The sequence below is a fragment of the Gossypium hirsutum genome, chromosome D06 (assembly GCF_007990345.1).
Source record: "Gossypium hirsutum isolate 1008001.06 chromosome D06, Gossypium_hirsutum_v2.1, whole genome shotgun sequence".
Lineage (NCBI taxonomy): Eukaryota > Viridiplantae > Streptophyta > Magnoliopsida > Malvales > Malvaceae > Gossypium > Gossypium hirsutum.
In genome coordinates, this window is record NC_053442.1 from 37,825,354 (window position 1) to 37,848,818 (window position 23,465).

At 37.1% G+C, this 23,465-nt stretch overlaps 1 non-coding gene across 1 annotated transcript; it reads right to left on the minus strand.

The window, feature by feature from the left end:
- Positions 1-389: 389 nt before the first annotated feature.
- LOC121218909 (small nucleolar RNA R71) lies at positions 390-496 on the minus strand. The gene has a single exon (XR_005915393.1). It is a non-coding gene; the product is annotated as a small nucleolar RNA R71 (small nucleolar RNA).
- Positions 497-23,465: the final 22,969 nt, after the last annotated feature.

Here is a 23,465-nt window from a genome sequence, read left to right on the forward strand (position 1 = left end):
GTAGGGTGAAAGATGACCACAACAGACCAATCCAAGAGCATGTTCTGCCAATTTAGGATGATTTGAATCCAAGGATAGTCAAACCATAAATTCAAGCTCAGCAATTTGAGCTGAAACCAGTAATTTCTCAAATGTTACAAATAGTAGGAGATTTTAGTGGATTACCTACTGAAGATCCAAGACTGCATTTAAGACTCTTTCTAGAAGTTTGTGACTCATTTAGATAACAAGGTGTTCGTGAAGATGCCCTGAGATTTAAACTATTTCCATATTCTTTAAGAGATTGTGCGAGAGTATGATTGAATGCTTTACCGTCAAGAACAACAGCATCATGGAATAACCTTTTCCAATGGTTTTTGCTACGGTATAATCCACCAAATATGAATGCCAAGCTTAGAAATTACATCACATCTTATCAGCAATCAAAGGATGAAACACAATATGAAGCTTGGGAACAATTTAAAGACTTAATTTAGAAATATCTGATGCATGGATTTCAACACTGGACTCAGATAGAGATATTCTACAATGGGTTGTGTAATAACCAATTTTACCCGGACATTTTAAAACTAAATTAAAATAAAAAAAATCAAATAAAGTGTCCAGTTTAATGTCCAAATACATAGTCCCAAATAGTTTTTAACCCACTAGCCTAGCCCAATATCCCAATCCAGTAAACCTAAACTCGATTCTGAGCCCAGCAAACCAACGCGGCCTAAAACGGTGGCCCAATTATTATGTGGCTCAACAACTGCAGCAAACCCTAGCAACATTCAGCCTCCAGCGCCGCGGTCACCAGGGCCTTCCCTCGTACGTGCGCCTCTATGTCACCGCACCTCTGTACGCTAGCTAGCCACCGTACTTGCAAGGAGGACAAACAAACAAGCAGCGAGACATATAACAACAAAAAAATGAGCATGTCGTAGATTGACAGGAAATACTAGGGGAAAATAGGAAGAAAATGTAAAATTTAGAAAAAAATTTATTCTTTTTCTCAGAGTGGCTATAAAGAGGACCGATGGAACTATGTATTTTTTTTACGCATTGAGAATACAAAGGAGGAAAAAATATTGAACGGTGATTTCCAAGTTTCTTTTTTACTTTCATTTTCGCTAGTATCAGTTTTTTTTTCTCTTATTTTTGTGTTCAATAGTCATTAGTTAATAGAGAAAACAATAAAGAGGAAAGGGAAGGACATACCTGAAGACGAGATTTTTGCTCACTCCGCAGCCATCGGAGTTGGGGCGAAGATCGGAGGTCTTCGAAGTCGATATGTCGAACGGCGCAGAGGGTTTTAGTTTAGGTTATGGTCTTTCTGGTGAAAATGTTAGGTTTTTGTTTATTTTAGTTTTAATCTCAGAACTTGAAACGTCGCCGTTTATCATTAATGCAATAGATTCAAAACGGCGTCATCTGATGACCCAAACCAGAGCGGTGACCCGCCCCGGGGTAGGATCCGCGTCCTTTGGTTTGTTGGTCTATTTATTTAGCAAGTCCCTCCGTGTTTAATGAAATTATGATTTGGTTTCTGTTTTTGATTTGTAATTTATACCTCGAATTTAATTCTGTATTCATTTAGATCCGAATGTAAGCGACGTCGTTTCTATGATTTACTTGGATTGTTATGATGTTTCTGTTTAATTGCTAGTTTGGTCCTTCAATCTTGAAACAGATTTCGATTTAATACAAATTCAGCTTTCTTTTAAAAAATTTTCACACATTTTTAATTAATTAAATCCTACTTTCATATATTATAATATTTAATATTATTTGTAATATTTATATGGTGTTTAAATTTATTATTATTATAGTTCAAAATGTAACAAATTACTTTTTTTAAAATTCATTATACACTAATATTTTGAGTCAATTGTTTAAATTTTGTTCTAATTTAATTATTATCTTAATCTTATTTAAGTCTCGATTTAAAATTTGTTGATTATTGTTCTCAACTACAAAAATGTTTTGCATATTTAATTTTGATTTCAAAAGTTTTTTTCAATAAATCGACTTTTATAATAATTCGTTATTTTTAATATCATTTTACTATTGGCTAATATTATCATAATTTTTGTTATCAATTTTCAAAATTATTTCTCTCATATCTAATGTTGTCTTCAAAAGTTTTAGATAAATTAATTCATATTTTAATTCATCATTTTAAACCTTATTTTAATATTTAGCTTATTATTGAATTTTAAATTTGTTTTTAAACCTTCATATTAATTATTATTTTTATTTTATTTAAATCAAAGTATCCTTAGGAATTTGATTATTGATTTATTAGAGGTTTAATTATTAATATAGATGAATTATATGTTTGGTTGCTTTTTAATGTAAATTTAGATTACTATTTATCTTTTGCATTATATATTGCTACTCAATTATATTGTTTGTAAGAATTGCATTTCATTAAAGCATCATAATTGTTTTATTTCACAATCCCGAAAAAGGCTTGGTGTTCATAAGTTCGCGAGAGAATTGTGCCCTAACTTACTGAGCTTCAATTCTTCTCGATGAATTTAGATAATCAAGTACTTATTTTACTAAAATCATACTAATTGTTAAAATAAAATTCTTAAGATCTCAAATGTCAGATCCTAACTTACTGGATACGACATTTTGTTATCTCAATTTTAAAATAAAGGCAATATTTGTAGTTTAAGAATTTCGAGAAATTGAACCCTAACTTACTGGATTCCAATTCCTCGATTGACTGAAATGACCGAATATCCTCCTCAAAATATATTTTAAAAAGGGACGAATCTAATCTCAAAGATGAGATCGTTGCGCTCTAACTCACTGAGTGTAGCGGTATATTTCTTTGAGATGGGTCCGTCTTTTCTATCAACTCAATTGTTTAAGTTTTCATGTCATGGGATTGTATTTTAAAATCTTTTCAAAGTTTCGACACTAAGCCATTAAACAATCGATTCGGTACCAATCTTGGGCGTTACGAGGGTGCTAACCCTTCCTCGTGCATAATCGACTCCCGAACCTGTTTTCTCAAAAATTCGCAGACCTAAAATTATTTTCAAGGTGATCCGATCACACCACAATAGATCGGTGGCGACTCTCTATTTTTATTTTCAAAGTCGATTCTTATTTTTTAAATATAAAATAAAAGTGGTTTCGACAGCTTGGCGACTCCGTTGGGGACAAAATAGGAGAGTCAGGCCGTAAAATTGATTGTTTTTGTCTTATTGTTGAAAATTAAAAATTTGATTTGAAAAAATACTATCTTCTCTTTGCATTTGTTTACATGATTACTGTAAATTGAATTATATATTTTTTGTCATCATATTACATGAAGGCTATTTTTGTCTTACCCCTCTAAGTGGGAGTGAGAAGCTACTCCTTCGTGAGGTTTTCACCTCCGTGCAGGATAGTGGATCACTTTCGGGATACATTCGTACCTATGTCTTCGTGAGATCTGCATCTCCGTGCAGCCATAGGGAAATGTATTCCCCTGAACCGAACTCGGTCTATATGAGCCTATAATGGGTGAAGATCGAGGAATCTGCTGGTTTAGGTACCTTGACTCTAGAACCAAACCTCATATAGCTAACTTAGGAGACCAACCTGGTTAGAATTATTTCAACCTCTAGCGATTACCCGGATAGGTGCTTGATTTTCTTATACTTGCTTTGAATTGTTGTGGTGTTATACTGACTTGTTTGTGTTTTGTTGATATGTTGCATGTCATTGCATATTTCAAGGAGTGTCGATTCAAGTTCAGTTACCAAATTAGAAAATTGTCATGGCAAACAATTTTCTTGATAAAGTGGAGGACAATGCCATTATCTGTATATGGTCAGAGAAAGTGCAATTGGAAAAAGGAGACAGTCTAGCTAAGGAATATAGGTCAGAGCTTTAGGACTACACTCGTATTAGTGTGACGCAAAATAGCTTTCAGGAGTTGAGTGAGATTTGGGATTGGTGGGATGATGAAACCAAGCAGTTGTTCTACTCTAATTATGGGGACTTGCCGTACTTACTTAACATCAAGGTGGATGAACGACCGTTTCGCGCTCTCGCTCAATATTGGAATCCTGCATATAGCTGTTTTACTTTTGGGAATGTAGATTTGGTGCCTACAGTAGAGGAGTATACGGCTTTATTGCACTGCCCTAGGCTTCAGGTTGATAAAGCATATTCCAAAGCCGCATATGTCCTAGCATTTTGGAAGAAATTAATGAGTATTACGGGAATGAGCGAACAATGGATCACGGCCAGGATTAAACAGAAGGGTGAGTGTAAATGTATCCCATGGAGGAATTTGTGAGACTTGATCCTAGCACATCCTGATGGAAAAAAGAAGGTTGATGTGTTTGCTTTGAGTATCTACGAGTTAGTGATTTTCCCTAGGGCACTGGGGCATGTTGACGAAGCTGTTTTAGATCTTTTTGATCGGTTGGGTAAAGGGGTTACACCTATTCCTGCGATTTTGGCTGAAACATTTAGATCTTTGAACGCGTGTAGGCGAGCTGGTGAAGGCAGATTTATAGGTTGTGCGCAACTGTTGATAGCTTGGTTCCATAGTCATTTCTAGAAGGTTGAAAAATTATCGTATTGGGTTTTCTCTGAGCATTACTCCCCGTTAAAAGAGATAGTGGCTACCCCCAGAAGGGACGATATATCAGAAGAAAATTGGATAGCAATTTTGCAAAATCTTCAAGAGGATGATGTGGAATGGAGAGCTCCTTGGTTGATTCCTAATGGAATTCTCTACCATTGTGGAAGCTTTGACTGGGTTCCGTTGCTTGGGATTTGGGGAGCCGTCAGATATGCACCTTTGCTGGTCCTAAGGCAATACAATTCAAGACAGTTTGTGTCGGCAACGTATGGTTTGGCTCAATGTGAGTTCTCGTACCGAGGAGACAATTACAAGAAAAAGGTGAACAAAATTTCTCATGCTTGGAATTAGGTTCACAGGATGAAAAGGCTAGCTGTGGGTTCGATGACAACTCTAGAGTACGGTGAGTGGCTACGTAAAAGGATTAATGATAACATCCCGGAGTTAGACTTGGAGAGTGTTCGACCAATGGAAGAGTATCTACAAGTGATCCCATCAGAGTTGGAGATTATAAAACAAGATTTTGAAAAGAGGAATTTAGAACTTCAAAAGAAAATAGAGCGGTTGGAAGAAGAGAAGATGCATTTGAGGCTAGACGTCGACGTCCAAAAATTAGAAGCTGAAAAATTAAAGAATGGGAAGAATAAACTAGAGGAGGATCTCGATAGCTTATAGATGGACTACAAGAGGTTACAAGTATCAATGAGAACTGTCGGGCTGGGAAAAACTTTAGAGCAGTGGCGATAGGAGATCCAGAAAGAAAGAAGCAAAGTTGATCGGTGGGAAAGAAGGTCCCGGGAGACTCAAGTTCAAAAAGAGACCTTAGAGCGGCAGGTGTTAGAAACTCAAAACTATCAAGCGGACTTGAAAGCTAGAATAGCGGAACTCGAGAGATCATTTGCTGCGTATGGAAGTCGTAATTCTATAGTGGAATTAAGGGCAAGTCTGTGCAAGATTGAAGAATTGAAAAAGAGGATAGAAGGATTGGAGTACACATTACAAGGCTGTAGACAACGGATCGAATCCTTGGAAGGAAACGAAGAGCGTTGGAGGGAGCAACTTCATCATTCGCAGAATCAGATTCAAAACAGGGATTACATTATGGGCAGAGCTATTGCTCAGGTTCGGGAGGTAGCTGATCATTTGTAAACAATGGCGATTCAGACTGATGTTTTAAGTGTAAAGTATGAACTAGAATCGGACCAGGGTCAGGAGTTAGCTTCATTGTTGAAAGAAGTTAGAGCCCTGAGCATTAGGGCAAAGCGATGTCTATAGTTCATTTTATGTAAAGAATTTTGTTTATCAATAAAGTTTTCTAAGAAGAAATTGAATCATAATTGACACTCCTTTTTTGCATTCATTTAATGCATCTGCATTGCATGTCATCATTTGCATTCAAGATTATTAAAAAGGGGTTTTAATTGGTTAAAATTGTGCTTCAGTTAATCTAGAAACCGGCAAAAACTCATCAACCAAACACCGCTACGGTACCTGTGCAAAATCAAGGATTATGGATCAATGATTGGAAAAGTTAGAGCGACTTCAAAAGGAAATGCAAGATCAGTTACAGATACAAATGAAGGAACAATTTGAAAAAATTCAATAGGACATTTCAAAAAAGATGTTGGAGTCTCAAAAGGACATGATGACTAAGCTGACGCAATTATTAAAATGATTAAATAAGGGGAAATGCCCTATGATCAATGATGATGAAGAAGATAAGACTGGGTCCACCTATCCTCCAGGCTTTACGCCTCCGTATGCGCAGGTTCAGACTGAGGTGCAGCCACGTAGATCCTCTGTTTCAATAAGGTCTAAGCGGTTTCAAGCCGATACTCCAATACCGATGAACTCCCAAGCTAGATCAAGTTCTAACCCCAGTGAAAACCCAGTTAATCTTGCTATCCCAGACTTCGATGAAGCAGCTGAGAATGATAAAGAAAAGGAAGAATTACCAAAACAGTTTGAGGAGAAATAGAAATGGATTGAAGAGAAGTTTAAGGCGATAGAAAACATTGAAAGTTATCGTGGAATAGAAGCAAAAGATCTAAGTCTGGTTTTGGATTTGGTACTTCCTTACAAGTTTAAGATGCCAGAATTTGAGAAATATAGTGGGACCAGTTGCCCTGAAGCCCATATTACAATGCTCTGTAGGAGAATGACTGGGTACATTAACAAGGATCAACTGTTAATACATTGTTTTCAGGATAGCTTCATTGGGGCGGCGCCTAAATGGTATAACCAGTTGAGCCGGGCCAAAATCAGCACTTGGAGGGATTTGGCGCAGGCTTTTATGAGACAGTACAGTCATGTATCTAAAATAATACCTGATAGAATTACTTTGCAGAACTTGGAAAAGAAATCAAACGAAAGTTTTAGACAGTATGCACAGAGGTGGAGAGAGATTGCAGTTCAAGTTCAGCCACCACTTTCGAAAAAAGAAATGATGATGCTTTTCTTCAACACATTAAAGGCATCATTTATCATGCACATGTTAGGAAGTGCCTCAAAGAGTTTCATAGATATAATCATGAATGGCGAAATGATTGAACATGCTATTAAAAGTGGAAAAATAGACGGTGGGGAGAATAATCGAAGGTTAGCTTCAAAGAAAAGAGAAGGTGAAGTAAACAATGTGAACGCATACAGTAAATCAATTACAGTGAATCAACCAGGGAAGATGGTTGCTAATCAACAAGGCTCATCGAAACAAGAATCGGGAATGAGGCAAAGTATTGAGAAGCTCCAATTTACTTCCATTCGAATGACATATAAAGAGTTGTATCAGAAGTTATTTAATGCACATGTTATTGCTCCTCGTTACTTGAATCCTCTACAACCCCCGTATCCAAAATGGTATGACACGATCGCACAATGCGACTACCATTCGGGGATTTAAGGACACTCAATAGAAAATTGTACCGCTTTCAAGAAGGTTGTAGAAGGACTTATAAAGTTGGGTGTTGTCAAATTTGATGACTCACCCAGCACAGAAGGTCCATTTCCCAATCATGATGATAAGGGAGTGAATATGTTGAGCGAAGGTACGGGGGAAGGAGTCAAGACTAACATCGCTGAAGTAAGAACTCTATTGAAGTGGGTACGAAAAGAGATGGCAAAAAGAGGGTTAGTTATTTCAGATTTGGAGGAAGGGTACGAGATGAGAAATTATTGTGAATTCTACCATAAAACAGGGCATGAAATCCAAGAATGTGAAGGATTCAGGGCTTTGGTTCAAAGCATGATGGATAATAAGGAGATAAGGTTTTATGAAGATGCGGAAGAAAGGAGGAACATATGTGCGATAGAGTCGGGAATAGGGACCCCGAAAATAAATCATCCTGTAGTCATTATCTCATGCCCTAAGAGTAATGAGGCTAGGGCTCAGGTAACACCAAAAATTGTAATCACGAAACTGTCAAGTTTCACATATAAGGATGACAAAATGGTCCCGTGGAATTATGGATGCAATGTGACAATCCCAGGGAAAGAAGTTGAGGGCAATATAGTAAAAGAATACCAGGAAAGGGGTTCTTATACATGTAATAGGAAGCGTTACGACACTCGAGCAGAGTTGCCAAGAGAAAAGACTCCGACGGTGGAACAGAGGAAAGGGAAGGCGGTGGAATCTGAGCCATTGGTTAATGAACCAATAAAAGAAGAAGCAAAAGAGTTTTTGAAGTTTTTGAAACACAGTGAATACAATATTGTGGAGCAACTGCACAAACAACCGGCCCGCATTTCTGTATTAGTTTTGCTCCAAGTTTAGAAGTACATCGAAGTGCGCTGATGAAAGTACTAAACGAAACATATGTGGCTGATGACATCTCAGTCAATAAATTAGATCGCTTGGTCAACAATATAAGTGTTGACAATTTTATCTTCTTCAATGATGATGAAATACCGTCTGGAGGTAGGGGTTCTACTAAAGCTCTACACATTACGACCCGATGTCAAGGGGACACATTACCGGGGGCTTTGATCAATAATGGATCCGTATTGAACATATTGCCTTTGTCCACTCTTAATCGATTACCTGTGGACAGTTCACATATGAAACCCTGCCAGAATATAGTAAGGGCATTTGATGGAACATAAAGAACGGTTATAGAAAGAATTGAAATACCATTAAGAATTGGCCCAATTACTTATGAGGTGGACTTTTTAGTAATGGATATTAAGCCTTCCTGCAATTGTTTATTGGGGAGACTGTGGTTACACTCGGTAGGGGCAGTACCTTCATCGTTAATCAGAAGGTGAAGCTAATATTAGAGGGTTGATTGGTAACAATAAGTGCGGAGGAGGATATTATCGCGATGGTAACGAGTGATGCACCTTATGTAGAGACCAACGATGAGGTGGTGGAATGTTCTTTCCGGTCCTTGGAATTTGTGAATGCAACGTTTATTGTTGAAGGAAACAGGATCCCGGTGCCAAAGATATCCAAGACTACTGAGATGGGTCTGCAGTTTCTGGTAGGAAGAGGAGCTTCGCTAGGAAAAGGGTTGGGAAGGTACCTTCAAGGAAGGGTTGAAACACCCATGCTGAAGGGAAAGTTTGATCGTTTTGGTTTAGGTTACAAGCCTGATATGAAACAAAGGAGAAAAGAAGTGGAGAAAAGGCAGGAGAGAAGAAGGGCACGTTTAAGCGGAAAGGAAGTCAAGTGGGAGCCTTTAACCTTCCCTCATATATCTAAATCCTTTATGTCGGGTGGGTTTATTTACCCTGAGCGAGGGGTGTCCAGAAGGGAAGGCATTGAAGAGATGTTCGAAAAAGTTCATATCAATGCTATAGAGACAGCTGAAAGAAGGTCATTGCTGGAGATTTGCCCTTACGAACCTGGGAGTGAGCTAAACAATTAGACTGCGGAAGAAATACCTGTAGTCTTTAGAGCTTATTCAGAGTAATATTCAAAACATTATTGTTGTTTTTAGCTTGAGAATGATAAGAAATCCTTTGTGAAATAGGCTTAAGTCTGAATATCTTTATCCTAATAAAATACATCTTTGCATTCATTTCGAGCAATTATTCTTTTATTCTTTCCAAGCTAGTAAATATTTGCCATTTGATTAATTGTCTTCCAAATATTTTTCATTTATAACCTGATCGTACAAATAATTATTCATAAATTTACACTTTGTATATTCTTTGGTGTATCCCCATAGGTCCTCAGATATCAATGACATGAGTGATGTTGTTTCAAACACGGAGTCTCTTTTTGAGCAAGACATGTGTTTGGAAGGATCTCATGACTTTGAAAATGACGAAGACTGTGGTGTATCTCCGGACTTGTTGAGAATGGTGGAGCAAGAGGATAAACAAATCCTACATCATAAGGAATCATTAGAAATTGTGAGCCTAGAGGAAGGAAAAGAGGTGAAAATCGGAACTGATATCACCGCAAAGACAAAATATGACCTCATTGAGTTACTCCAAGAGTTCAAAGATGTTTTCGCATGGTCCTACCAGGATATGCCAGGGCTAAATACTAGCATTGTGGTACATCGTTTACCTATAAAAGAGGATTGCAAACCAGTTCAGCAGAAGCTCAGAAGAATGAGACCTGATATTGTGTTGAAAATAAAAGAGGAGGTCAAAAAGCAGTTCGATGCTGGGTTCTTACAGGAGGTTAAGTACTCAAAATGGGTAGCAACCATCATCCCTGTTCCCAAAAAGGATGGAATGGTACGAATGTGCGTGGATTATAGGCACCTGAATAAGGCTAGTCTAAAAGACAATGTTCTGCTGCCGCACATTGACACTTTGGTAGATAACACAGCTGGCTACTCATTATTTTCTTTCATGGATGGCTTTTTTGGATACAATCAAATAAAGATGCATCTTGAGGACATGAGGAAAACCACATTTATTACCTTATCGGGAACATTTTGTTACAAGGTAATGCCCTTTGTATTGAAGAATGCGGGAGCAACGTATCAAAGAGCTATGGTGACTTTGTTTCATGATATGATGCATAATGACATCAAAGTCTATGTTGATGATATGATTGCAAAGTCTAGAACTGAAGAAGAGCATGTTCAAGTCTTGAAAAAATTGTTTTTGAGATTGAGGAAATTTCAGCTTAAGCTTAACCTAGCAAAATGTATGTTTGGAGCTAGATCAGGGAAGTTATTAGGCTTCATAGTTAGCAGAAAGGGGATTGCAGTTGACCCAGATAAAGTTAAAGTAATACAAGATTTACCTCCTCCGCGCACTCAGAAGGAAGTTCGAGGTTTCCTTGGGAGATTGAATTACATTGCTCGGTTCATCTCACAACTGACAGAGAAATGTGATCCAGTATTTCTTCTTCTGAAGAAATATAATTCGGGTGAATGGGAAGATGAATGTTAGAGGGCTTTTGACAAGATAAAGCAATACTTGGCTAATACTCCAGTGCTATCACTGCCAAGTCCAGATAGGCCATTGATACTATATCTAACGGTGTTTGAGAATTCCATGGGATGCGTATTGGGCCAACATGATGAGACGAGAAGAAAGAAAAGGCAATATACTATCTCAGCAAGAAATTCACTGATTGCGAAATGAGATACTCATCAATTGAGAAGTTATGTTGTGCTTTAATCTGGGCAACCCGAAGACTAAGGCAGTATATGTTGTATCATACGACTTGGCTAATTTCAAAGTTAGATCCTTTACAGTATATGACGGAGTCAACTGCTTTAAACAGGAGAATGGCTAGATGGCAGATCCTGCTCTATGAATTTGACATAGCATATGTAAGTTAGAATGCAATAATGGGGAGTGCAATAGCTGATTTCCTAGCTAGTAGAGCCTTGAGGACTATGAGTCTTTGGACTTTGATTTTCCAAATGAGGACCTGATGTATGTGGCGAACACTGAAGAAAATCCTTAAATGGATCACGTATGGAGGTTAAATTTTGATGGAGCTTCAAATGCTACGGGTAATGAAATTGGGGCAGTTTTGGTATCCCCAAATGGAGATCATTATCCTGTTGCTAGCAAGTTGGACTTGGATTACACAAATAATATGGCAGAATATGAAGCATGTATTATGGGCATTCGTGCAGCCATTGAACGAAACATCAAAGTGCTAAGAGTATATGGGGATTCCGCATTGGTGATATACCAACTCAAAGGGGAATGAGAAACTAAAAACCCTAAGTTAATCGGTTATAGAAAATTGGTCCTCGAATTGGCTGATGAGTTTGACGATATGACCTTCTCTTATCTCCAACGAGAGGAAAACCAGATGGCTGATGCATTGGCTACTCTAGCTGCGATGATTCAGGTGAACAGACTCGAGGTAATGAGGCCTATTCAGATGAGCAGATATGAAGTTCCGGCTCATTTCTACAGTATTGAAGAAGAGGGAAATGATGATCACCATTGGTATCAGAGTATACTACAGTATGTGAAGAATCAAAAATACCCTAATCAAGCGACAGAAAACAACAAGAGAACGCTGAGAAGAATAGCCATTGAGTATGTCTTAGATGGGAAAGTGTTGTACAAAATAGGGAAAGATCAAGTGCTGTTAAGATGTGTAGATGTCATGGAGGCTAGAAAGATCCTAGAGGAAGTCCATGAGGGCATTTGCGGAACCCATGCAAATGGTTTTACAATGGCCAGACAGATCATGAGATTTGGATACTATTGGTCTACTATGGAAGGGGACTGCATTAGCTATGCCAAGAAGTGTCATAAATGTCAGATTTATGGAGATAAGATACATGTACCTCCCTCACCTCTGCACGCTATGACTGCTCTGTGGCCGTTCTCCATGTGGGGTATGGATGTTATTGGGCCAATATCACCAAAGGCTTAGAATGGGCATCGTTTCATATTTGTGGTCATTGATTACTTTACCAAATGGGTGGAAGCTGCTTCATATACAAATGTCACGAAATCGGCGGTTAGTAAATTCTTGAAAAAGGAGATCATTTGTCGATATGGAATGCCTAAAAGTATTATATCCAACAATGAGTTGAATTTGAATAATAACACAATAGCAGAGGTTTGTAGTCAGCTCAAGATCAGTCACCATAACTCGTCCCCATATTGCCCAAAAATGAATGGTGCAGTGGAGGCGGCCAATAAGAATATTAAGAGAATTGTGGGAAAAATGACAGAAACCTACAAGGATTTGCATGAAAAGCTATCATTTGCTCTCTTAGCTTACTGAACATCTGTTAGGACCTCTACTGGGGTAACACCCTTTTCTCTAGTTTATAGGATGGAAGCTGTTTTACCCATTGAAGTGGAGATTCCTTCTCTTCGGGTATTAGCTGAATTGAAATTGGATGAGGCAGAATGGATTCAGTCTCGATACGACCAGTTGAACTTAATAAAAGGGAAAAGGTTGAGAGCCATCCAACATGGTCATATGTATCAAAAACGGATGATGCGAGCCTATAACAAAAAGGTTCGTCCTAGAGAATTCCACGAAGGGGATCTGGTGTTGAAGAAAATTCTCCCTATACAAAAAGACTTTAGAGGAAAATGGCTGCCAAATTGGGAGGGTCCTTAGGTCGTAAAGAAGGCCTTTTCTGGTGGAGCTTTGATTCTAAGTGAGATGGATGGAAAAAACTTGCCAAATCCTGTAAATTCAGACTCAGTCAAGAAATACTTCACTTGAAGGAAAGGGATCAAAGTGAAAACCCGCAAAAGGGCGCTTTGATTCCTAAAAAAATTGATGATGAAAAAATAAAAATTGAAAGGCTAAGGGGAAAACCCGCAAAGAGCACCTTAGGCCAAAGGGGGATTTGAGTTGAAAACTCGAAAAGGGCAGCTCAAATATTGATCAGAATAGGGCATGAAGTGTTTAGAGGAGCTTGTATCTTGATCAGATCGGGGCGTGGCAATCTTGCTATGCCTGAATCAACAAGAAGGGATAGGCGACGTCTTAGGGCATAACAAAGCACTGAAGATCTCCTAAACACATGTCAAACTCAGAATGGCCTTTAGAAAGTTTGTACAGAGAAGTTCAAGCTGCGATATCTAGGGGACCCAATTCTCCTATTATTTATATTTAATTTGTTGATTCTTGGAATACTTTTTTTTCTTTTCCAAGATATACATTCCCAATCAATTTCTTTATTATCCTTCTTTACTATTTGTGATAATTTATTCATTTTGAGCTAGGCCCAAAACCAACTCTATTCTTATCCATTGTTATGACCATTTTTGCAAGCATGTTGCATTGGAATAATGATTAATGGACTAATAAAACCTTCACAAAGGAAGTTTTGTATATTACTCTGAAAAGTTTCTAAATAATATAGGAACCTGAAACAGGACTATTGTTTAGAACACACCAAATTTAAAGGTCGGAAATTTGAGAAGGAAAAATCTAAATTTGGACTTTCTCTTTAGATTTTGTTGTCAAATGCATTGATTGAACAAAATAACAAGATGTCATGTTAAAGATAAAGCTTAAATAAACGAGTAAGCAATGACCATCAGGCAATAGGAAGAGGTTACCTCAGAGAAAAGAGCTTTCACTTGTGCATGAGTCTTTGGTACGACACCCCAAAAATGGTGTAAGAAACCAGAACGATCCAGATCCTATATCCTTGAATTGTGATAAGAGAGGATTGAGGAAAAGCCACATATTTCTACCTTTGGGTTACAGTGGGAGAGTGATGGTACAAATTTTGGGGCCCCAATTGATTAAACTTTAAGGTTTATAGTGGGGGCAATCTGACTAAGTGATGCTTTGAAGAAGCCGGTCAAGCGAGAAGGCGTTGTAGCACGTCAGTGTTAAAGCCTTAATAAACTTCGAGTAATGACAACCTAAGCGGGATCATTTTCGAAAAAATAAAATTCTGCACTCATGCAAACACCATTTACACATGTCTAGTTAGGAGCATTTGATTCATTTTGATCATGCCATCCTAATCATTAGGCATAATTAGGTTCATTATACAGGTCATGTTCCCCAGAGAACAGATCAGTAAAGATCGAAAACAAAGCCTTGCCTCCATCGGTTGCAGTGGAGGTGGTTAAAGATAGTAGATCTTGCCTTCCTGCATTGACAGCGAAGCAGATCGGAAACAAAGCCTTGCCTCCAGCGGTTGCAGCGGAGCTAGTTAAAGATGACAGATCTTATCTCCCTAAGCACTAGCGGAGTAGATCGAAGACGGTGAATCTTATCTTCCCTAGGAGTAGGGAAACAGATTTAAGCCACAAGTCCTATGCCCCTGACGAGTAGTGGAATAGGTTGGAAACTACAGATCTTGCCTCCCTAAGCAGTAGCGGAGTAGATCGAAGACGGAGGATCTTATCTCTCTTAAGTTACAGTAGAGTAGATCGCATCAGGTCTTATCTCCCTGAGATTACAGTGGAATAAACCGAAGAATCTCAGATCTTATCCCCCTGAGATTACAGCGGAGCAGATTGAAGCTAGTAATCCTATCTCCCTGAGATTACAGTGGAGTAGATTAAAATAATAGATCTTACCTCTCTGAAGTTGCAGTAGAGTAGACCGCATCAAGTCTTGCCGCCCAGAGATAGCAAATCTTGTTCTTTCAGGAGCTACAAGCTACGAATCCTATCTCCCTGGAGTTGCAGTGGAGTGGATTGAAACGCCGATTCCTATACCTCTGAAGATGCAGTAGGATGGAATAAGGCTACATAAAGATGAACACCAAGATCCAGTACGATTGGGCAAAATTTGTTATTTTTGAATCTTTGCTTCGTTCCTGTTGCACGACAACGAGCAAAGAGGGGCAGTTGTAATAACCAATTTTACCCGGACATTTTAAAACTAAATTAAAATAAAAAAAATCAAATAAAGTGTCCAGTTTAATGTCCAAATACATAGGCCCAAATTGTTTTTAACCCACTAGCCTAGCCCAATATCCCATTCAGTAAACCTAAACCTGATTCTGAGCCCAGTAAACCAACGCGGCCCAAAACGGTGGCCCAATTATTATGTGGCTCAGCAACTGCAGCAAACCCTAGCAACATTCAGCCTCTAGCGCCGCGGTCACCAGGGCCTTCCCTCGCACGCGCGCCTCCACGTCACCACACCTCCGTACGCTAGCTAGCCACCGTACTTGCAAGGAGGACAAACAAACAAGCAGCAAGACATATAACAACAAAAAAATTAGCATATGGTAGATTGACAGCAAATACTAGGGGAAAATAGGAAGAAAATGTAAAATTTAGAAAAAAATTTATCCTTTTTCTCAGAGTGGCTATAAAGAGGACCGATGGAGCTATGTATTTTGTTACGCATTGAGAATACAAAAGAGGAAAAAATATTGAAAGGTGATTTCCGAGTTTCTTTTTTACTTTCATTTTCGCTAGTATCAATTTTTTTCTCTTATTTTTGTGTTCAATAGTTTTTAGTTAAGAGAGAAAACAATAAAGAGGAAAGGGAAGGACATACTTGAAGGCGAGATTTTTGCTCACTCCGCAGCCATAGGAGTTGGGGCGAAGATCGGAGGTCTTCAAAGTCGATCTGTCGAACGGCGCAGAGGGTTTTAGTTTAGGTTATGGTCTTTCTGGTGAAAATGTTAGGTTTTTGTTTATTTTAGTTTTAATCTCAGAACTTGAAACGTCGCCGTTTATCATTAATGCAATAGATTCAAAACGGCTTCGTCTGATAACCCAAACCCGAGTGGTGACCCGCCCCGGGGTAGGATCTGCGTCCTTTGGTTTGTTGGTCTATTTATTTAGCAAGTCCCTCCGTGTTTAATGAAATTTATGATTTGGTTTCTGTTTTTGATTTGTAATTTATACCTCGAATTTAATTCTATATTCATTTAGATCCGAATGTAAACGGCGTCGTTTCTGTGATTTACTTGGATTGTTATGATGTTTCTGTTTAATTGCTAATTTGGTCCTTCAATCTTGAAATAGATTTCGATTTAATACAAATTCAGCTTTCTTTTAAAAAAAATTCACACATTTTTAATTAATTAAATCCTACTTTCATATGTTATAATATTTAATATTATTTGTAATATTTATTTGGTGTTTAAATTTATTATTATAGTTCAAAATGTAACAAATTACTTTTTTTTAAATTCATTATACACTAATATTTTGAGTCAATTGTTTAAATTTTGTTCTAATTTAATTATTATCTTAATTTTATTTAAGTCTCGATTTAAAATTTGTTGATTATTGTTCTCAACTACAAAAATGTTTTGCATATTTAATTTTGATTTCAAACGTTTTTTCAATAAATCAAATTTTATAATAATTTGTTATTTTTAATATCATTTTAATATTGGCTAATATTATTGTCGAAACCTTTTTTTTGAAAAAAAAATTAGATTGTCAACTTTAAAAAATGAAAATTGGGAGTCGCCACCAATCTTTTATTGAGGTGTGATTGGGTCACCTAAAAACGATTTTGGTCTACGATTTTTAAAAAGCAGGTCCGGGAGTCGGTTACGTATGAGGAAGGATTAGCACCCTCATTACGCCCAAAAATTGGTACCTAGTTACTTAATTAATGTTTTAATGTCGAAAATTTGAAAAATATAATCCTTAGGAAAAACTTAAAAACGTTACGTATTAAGACCCTTATCATTTCAAAGAAAGAAAATGCCACACCCAATGCGTTAGGGCACGACATTCTAATTTCCTCAAAAATGAATTAGGCCAGAATACTCGTGTAATAAAAATTTAAAAGAATATCCATTTATTCAAGATTTAAGAAATCGCGGCCCAATACGTTAGGGCACAATTCCTCCAAAATCCCAAACTTGGAATATTTCCTTTATTATTTTTTAGAAAAAATCTTCATTTCGAGAAATCAATGCGTCACATCCAATACGTTAGGACACAACGTGTTGAATTCCTAATAATGAATTCTTATTTTTGATTAAAGAGAAATACTTGATTGTTAGATTTAACGAAGAAAATCGGAACCCAATACATTAGGGCTCAATTTCCTTGAAAATCCTAAATACGAGTATTATCTCTATTTTGAAAAGTTCTATTTTTAAATTCAAGTAAAAAGATGATGTAATGTTATATTGAATGCGTGTGATAAAGTCACAATAACAAGTACAACAATTGTATAGAAATAATATAAACAATAAATAAACAAAATTAACATAAAAGCATGCTTTTAAAACATAAATAAAAACATAATATCGATAAACAAAAGAAGGAAATAAACAAAACGCATAAAGAATAAAAAGGTAGATAATATATTTATTGAAATTATGAGGAAGAAAAAAACAAGCACAAGATTTACATATAAAATTTTGAATTATAAAATTTATATAAATATATAATGCATTTATGAAATAAAGAAAATTTTAAAAAATATATAGATTAAAATATGTATTAAAAATATATATGTATGTGAGCATTTTAAAAAACATAAACATATACACGTATATAGATAAATATAAAAATATTCATTTTAAAAAATATAACAATATATTTACATATACATATATATAATAAATCTGTACATATATATATAAAATAATTACATATATACATAAAAAATAATGATTACTCTATATTAAAAAAATAAATATGCATGTAAGAAGATAAATGAAAATTAATGTACGTATCAATTATGGGAATAAAACAAAAATAGTAATAATAAAATAATAATGCTAAAAGGTAATAAATTGAGTAAAAAAAGTCACATTGTAATTGAAATCGAATTAGCAGGCAACAAATGGGATTAGAAGTAAAATGAGGGGCGAAAATGCCACACGCGAATGACATGGGGGTTCCAGATGGGCAATAACCCAACTTCCCAAAACGATGTGTATTGACATAGGCTAAAGTGAATAAATTGAAAATGAACCGGGTAAATTTAAAAAATAGATCTGGAACAATGTGAAAACACCGAGGGGCAATCGGACAAATACCGAGGGGCAATCGCACAAATTACCCATTTAGGGTGAAAACGCGCGGACCCAACCTGCGGGTCGGGTCGACGCGCAGACTCACCCCCAAACCGAACGGTGTCGTTTTGCCCTTAGGTTTTAAAACAGTTTTCTTCCTTTTTTAAAAAAAAATATTTACAGTAGAAAGAAAAATAAAAAAAACAAAAAAAATGCTCTCTGCTAGGGTTTCTTCTTAACCCATTTTGTGTCGCTGTTCGCTTATGCCAACACTTCGATCGCGACGGAGATGGCAACCATCCGACGATTTCGACGAAAAAAGGTAAAATCCCTTTCCTCCTTTCTTTTCTTCGTATTTTTAAGCGGAATAAATAAATAAAAATAAAATAAAAAATGAAACTACGAATGAAGAATACCAAATGGAAAAAAAATAACCTTCTGTGTTAGAAAATTTTGTATCTCTCGCTATTTGAACTCTCTGTGTTGCAAAAATAATAGCTTTCTTTTTATTGATCTCCTCCTCTTCTCAATGAAGGGAGAGGACTCTATTTATAGCTTAGCCTCCCCAAATCCAACGGTACAGATCAATTACATCAACGGCTAAGATTAAAGGGTATCTACAAATTAAATCTCTAAGATTACAAAATCATATCTTCTAAGATTGTATATATCATATCTAAGATTGCATATATCATATCTAAGATTGCATATCATATCTAAGATTGTATATCCTCGAAAATTATGTTTCTATATGTGAGCCTGGGCTAAAATTGGGTATTACAGCTGCCCCTCTTTGCTCATTGTCGTGTAATAGGAACGAAGCAAAGACTTTAGAAATGGCCAATTTTTGCCCGATCATGCTGGATCTTGGTGCTTTTCCTCTTTAAGTAACCTCATTCCTTCCTACTGCATCTTCAGAGGTATAGGAATTCGTGCTTCAATCTACTCCACTGCAACTTCAGGGAGATAAGACTTATAGCTTCAACTTGATCTGCTGTAACTTAAAGATGAATTTGATGCGATATACTCCATTTCTTGGGTCTGCTCCATTGCAACTTCAGGGAGGTAAGACCTGATATGATCTGCTCTCTGCAACTTCAGAAAGATAAGATTTGTGGTTTTAATCTGCTCCACTACAACTTCAGGGAGATAAGATTATTGGCTTTAATCTACTCCACTGCAACTTCCAAGAGATAAGATTTGTCATCTTCAATCTGCCCCACTTCAACTTCAGAAGGATAAGACTTGCTGGCTTAAATCTGCTTCCCTCTATCTTGGAAAGATAAGATTTACCGTCCTCGATCTGCTCCACTACTGCTTAGGGAGATAAGATCTATAATCTTCAACCTACTCTACTGCTACTCAGGAAGACAAGGCTTGGTGGCTTAAATCAGCTTCCCACTATCTTGGAAAGATAAGATTTGCCATCTTTGATCTGCTCCACTATTGCTTAGGGAGATAAGATCGACAATCTTTAACCTACTCCGCTGCTGCTTAGGGAGACAAGGCTTAGTGGCTTAAATCTGCTTCCCACTACCTTGGAAAGATAAGATTTCCATCTTCGATCTTCTCCACTACTGCTTAGGGAGATAAGATCTACAATCTTCAACCTACTTCGCTGCTGCTCAGGGAGACAAGGCTTGGTGGCTTAAATCTGCTTCCCACTATCTTGGAATGATAAGATTTGCCGTCTTCGATCTTCTCCACTACTGCTTAGGGAGATAAGATCTATAATCTTCAACCTACTCTGCTACTGCTCAGGGAGACAAGGCTTGGTGACTTAAATCTACTTCCCACTATCTTGGAAAGATAAGATTTGTCGTCTTCGATCTGCTCCACTACTGCTTAGGGAGATAAGATCTACAATTTTCAACTTACTCCGCTGCTGCTCAGGGAGAACAAGGCTTGGTGGCTTAAATCTGCTTCCCACTATCTTGGAAAGATAAGATTTGCCGTCTTCGATCTGCTCCACTACTACTTAGGAAGATAAGATCTACAATCTTCAACCTTCTCCGCTGCTGCTCAGGGAGACAAGGCTCGGTGTTTCACCAGTTTGTTCTCTGGGAACATGACCTGTATAATTCATTTTATGAACATAATCATGCCTAATGATTAGGATGTCATGATCAAAATGAGTCAAGTGCTCTTAACTAGGTATGTATGAATGATGTTTGCATGAATGCGGAATGTCATTTTTTTATAGTGATCCTTCTTTATCATTGCTCAACATTTATTAAGGTTTTATCACTGATTCACCGTAACGACTTCACTCAGCTGGCATTTCCATTTAGTCAGATTGCCCCTACTGTAAACTTCAAAGTTCAATCCACTAGGATGCAAAAATTTGTACCATCATTCTCCCACTGCAACCCGAGGGTAGAAATATATGGCTTTTTCTCCATCCACTCCTATCACAATTCAAGGATATAGAATGTGAAATTCTTTGGTCCTTTTACACCATGCCTAAGGTGTTACACCAAAGGATCATGTGCAAATGAAGGCTTTCTTCTCCGAGAAAACCTCTTCCTATTGTCTGGTGATCATTGCTCACTTATCTATTTTAGCTTTGTCACCAACCTGACATCTTATGATTTGGTTCAACCAATGTTTTTGACCACAAAATCAAAAGAGAAAGTCCTAGTTTAGACTCTTCCTTTTCAAATTTCCAACCTTTAAACCTGGTGCGTTTTAAATAATAGTCATGTTTTAGGCTCATGTATTATTTAGAAACTTATAGAGTAATATGCAAAACTTCCATTGTGAAAGGAATAAATTATCAAAAATAGTAAAGAAGGATAAAGAAATTGATTGGGAATACGTATCTTGGAAAAGAATGAAGTATTCTAAGAACAACAAATTCAAAATGAATAGTATAGAGACGAGGTGCCCCAGATATCGCAGCTTGAACTTCTCTGTACAAACTTTCTGAAGACCCTTCTGAGTTTGACATGTGTTTGAGAGATCTATAGTACTCTGTCGATGCCTCAAGATGTTGCCTACTCCTTCCTAATAATTCAGGTATAGCAAGATCGCCACATGCCCCAATCTGGTTAAAATTTGAGTTGCTCTAATCACCTCGTGCCCCATTCCAATCAATATTTGAGCCGCCCTTTTCGGGTTTTCAACTCAAACCCCCTTTGGTCTCAAGGTGCCATTTGCGGGTTTTCACTTTGGCCTCTCCATTTTCCTTTTCTTTTTCTTTTTATCACTTTTTCTTCTTTTTTTTCTTTTTTTTATATTTTGATTTTGACCCCCTTTTTTTGAATTTGAACTCATAGGATTAGGCAAGTCCTCGTTATCCCTTTCGATCAGAACCAAAATTTCATTCATAAAGCCTTTTGGGGCGAAATTTAACTATGACAAATACTTTGGATCTTCTCATTCAATTAAGATAAAATCCAACAACAGAGAAATGGCAACTTGACTTCGACGGGCTAAACCATGATGAGCCAAAGAAGAAGGCATTATCCCAGCAAAGAATCCTAAATGCATCGTTCATGATGTTAATCTTGAACATATTGTAAATTTTTGATATCGTATTGTTGTTCAGATTACAATGTTAGTGCTTACCCAAGCATATCCTGATATGACCATACGAAGACATCTTTGAACTCTTTGAAGTAACTCAACAAGGTTCTGCTTCATTTCTTCGATTATGCATGTTCCCTTAAGGTCACAATCTCCATTGTCTCCTCATGAGGTAAGATTTCATTCCTGTTTTACCATCCTCAACAAGTCTAAAAATAGGCTACAATCTATGTCATCTTTAAAGTCATGAGATCCCTCTAAACACAGATTCCACTCAAAAGGAACTTCTGTGTCCGTAACAGCATCACTCATGCCATTGATATCTGGGGACCCATAGTAGGTACCAAAGAATATACAAAAGAATGTATGAATAATCATTTGTACAATTATGAATGAAATAAAAGAATAATATGGAAGAAGATTCGAAAGAATGAAAGTATAATTATTCGAAAAGAATGAAAGAATATTGGCTTAAAAAAATAAATGCAAAGATGAATTTTATTAGAATAACAACGTTCAGACATGAGCCTATTTCATAAAGGAATTCTTATTGCCTCTAGGCTGAAGGCAGCAAGTGTGTTTTGAACATTACTCTGAGTAATCTCTAAATACTACAGGGGTTTCTTCTGCAGTCTAATTATTTAGAACACTCCCAAGTCTATAAGGGCGAAAATCTGACAAGGTCCCTTCTTCAGTTGTTTCATCGTGAACACTTCTCGACACCCCTTCATATATTGCATTCAATCATGACTGGGTACTAGATGAGCCATCCATCTTAACAATACCCATGTTGATGAATTTTTCAACTAGCTTTTTGAAGGTAATGCAATTCTCTATAGAGTGTCCCGTAATTCCCGCATGATAATCGCATTGTGCACTTGCGTCGTACCATTTGGGATATGGAGGCTGTGGAGGCTTCACATGTAAAGGAGAAACAACATGCGCATCGAATAAGCTTTGATACAGCTTCTTGTATGACATTGGAATTGGCGTGAACGGGAGTTTTTCAGTACCTTGCTTCACATATGATTCTTGTCTTGATGAACCCTGCTGATTAGTAATCGATTTACTGTACGTGTTCACGCTGTTCACCTCATTTTCTTTTTCTTTTTCTTTTTCTTTTGAGTCTTGCCTTCTGTTATTTCCTCCAGCATCAATCTTCCCGCTCCTTATGGTGCTTTCAATCATTTCACCATTCATGATTATCTCAGAAAAGCTTTTTGTGGCACTCCCTAACATATGTGTGATTAACGGAGCTTTCAATGTATTTATGAAAAGCATTGTCATTTCCCTTTCCAGGAGCGGTGGCTGAACTTGGATGACGACCTCTCTCTATCTCTGTGCGTATTGCCTAAAGCTTTCATTTGATTTCTTTTCCAAATTCTACAAGGTGATTCTATCAGGAACCATATCTGTCACATGACTGTATTACTTTATGAATGCCTGCTCTAAATCCCTCCATGAACCAATCATGGTATGGCTCAATTGATTGTACCATTTAGATGTTGCCCCTACGAGGCTATCCTGGAAACAATGTATCAGCAGCTGATCAT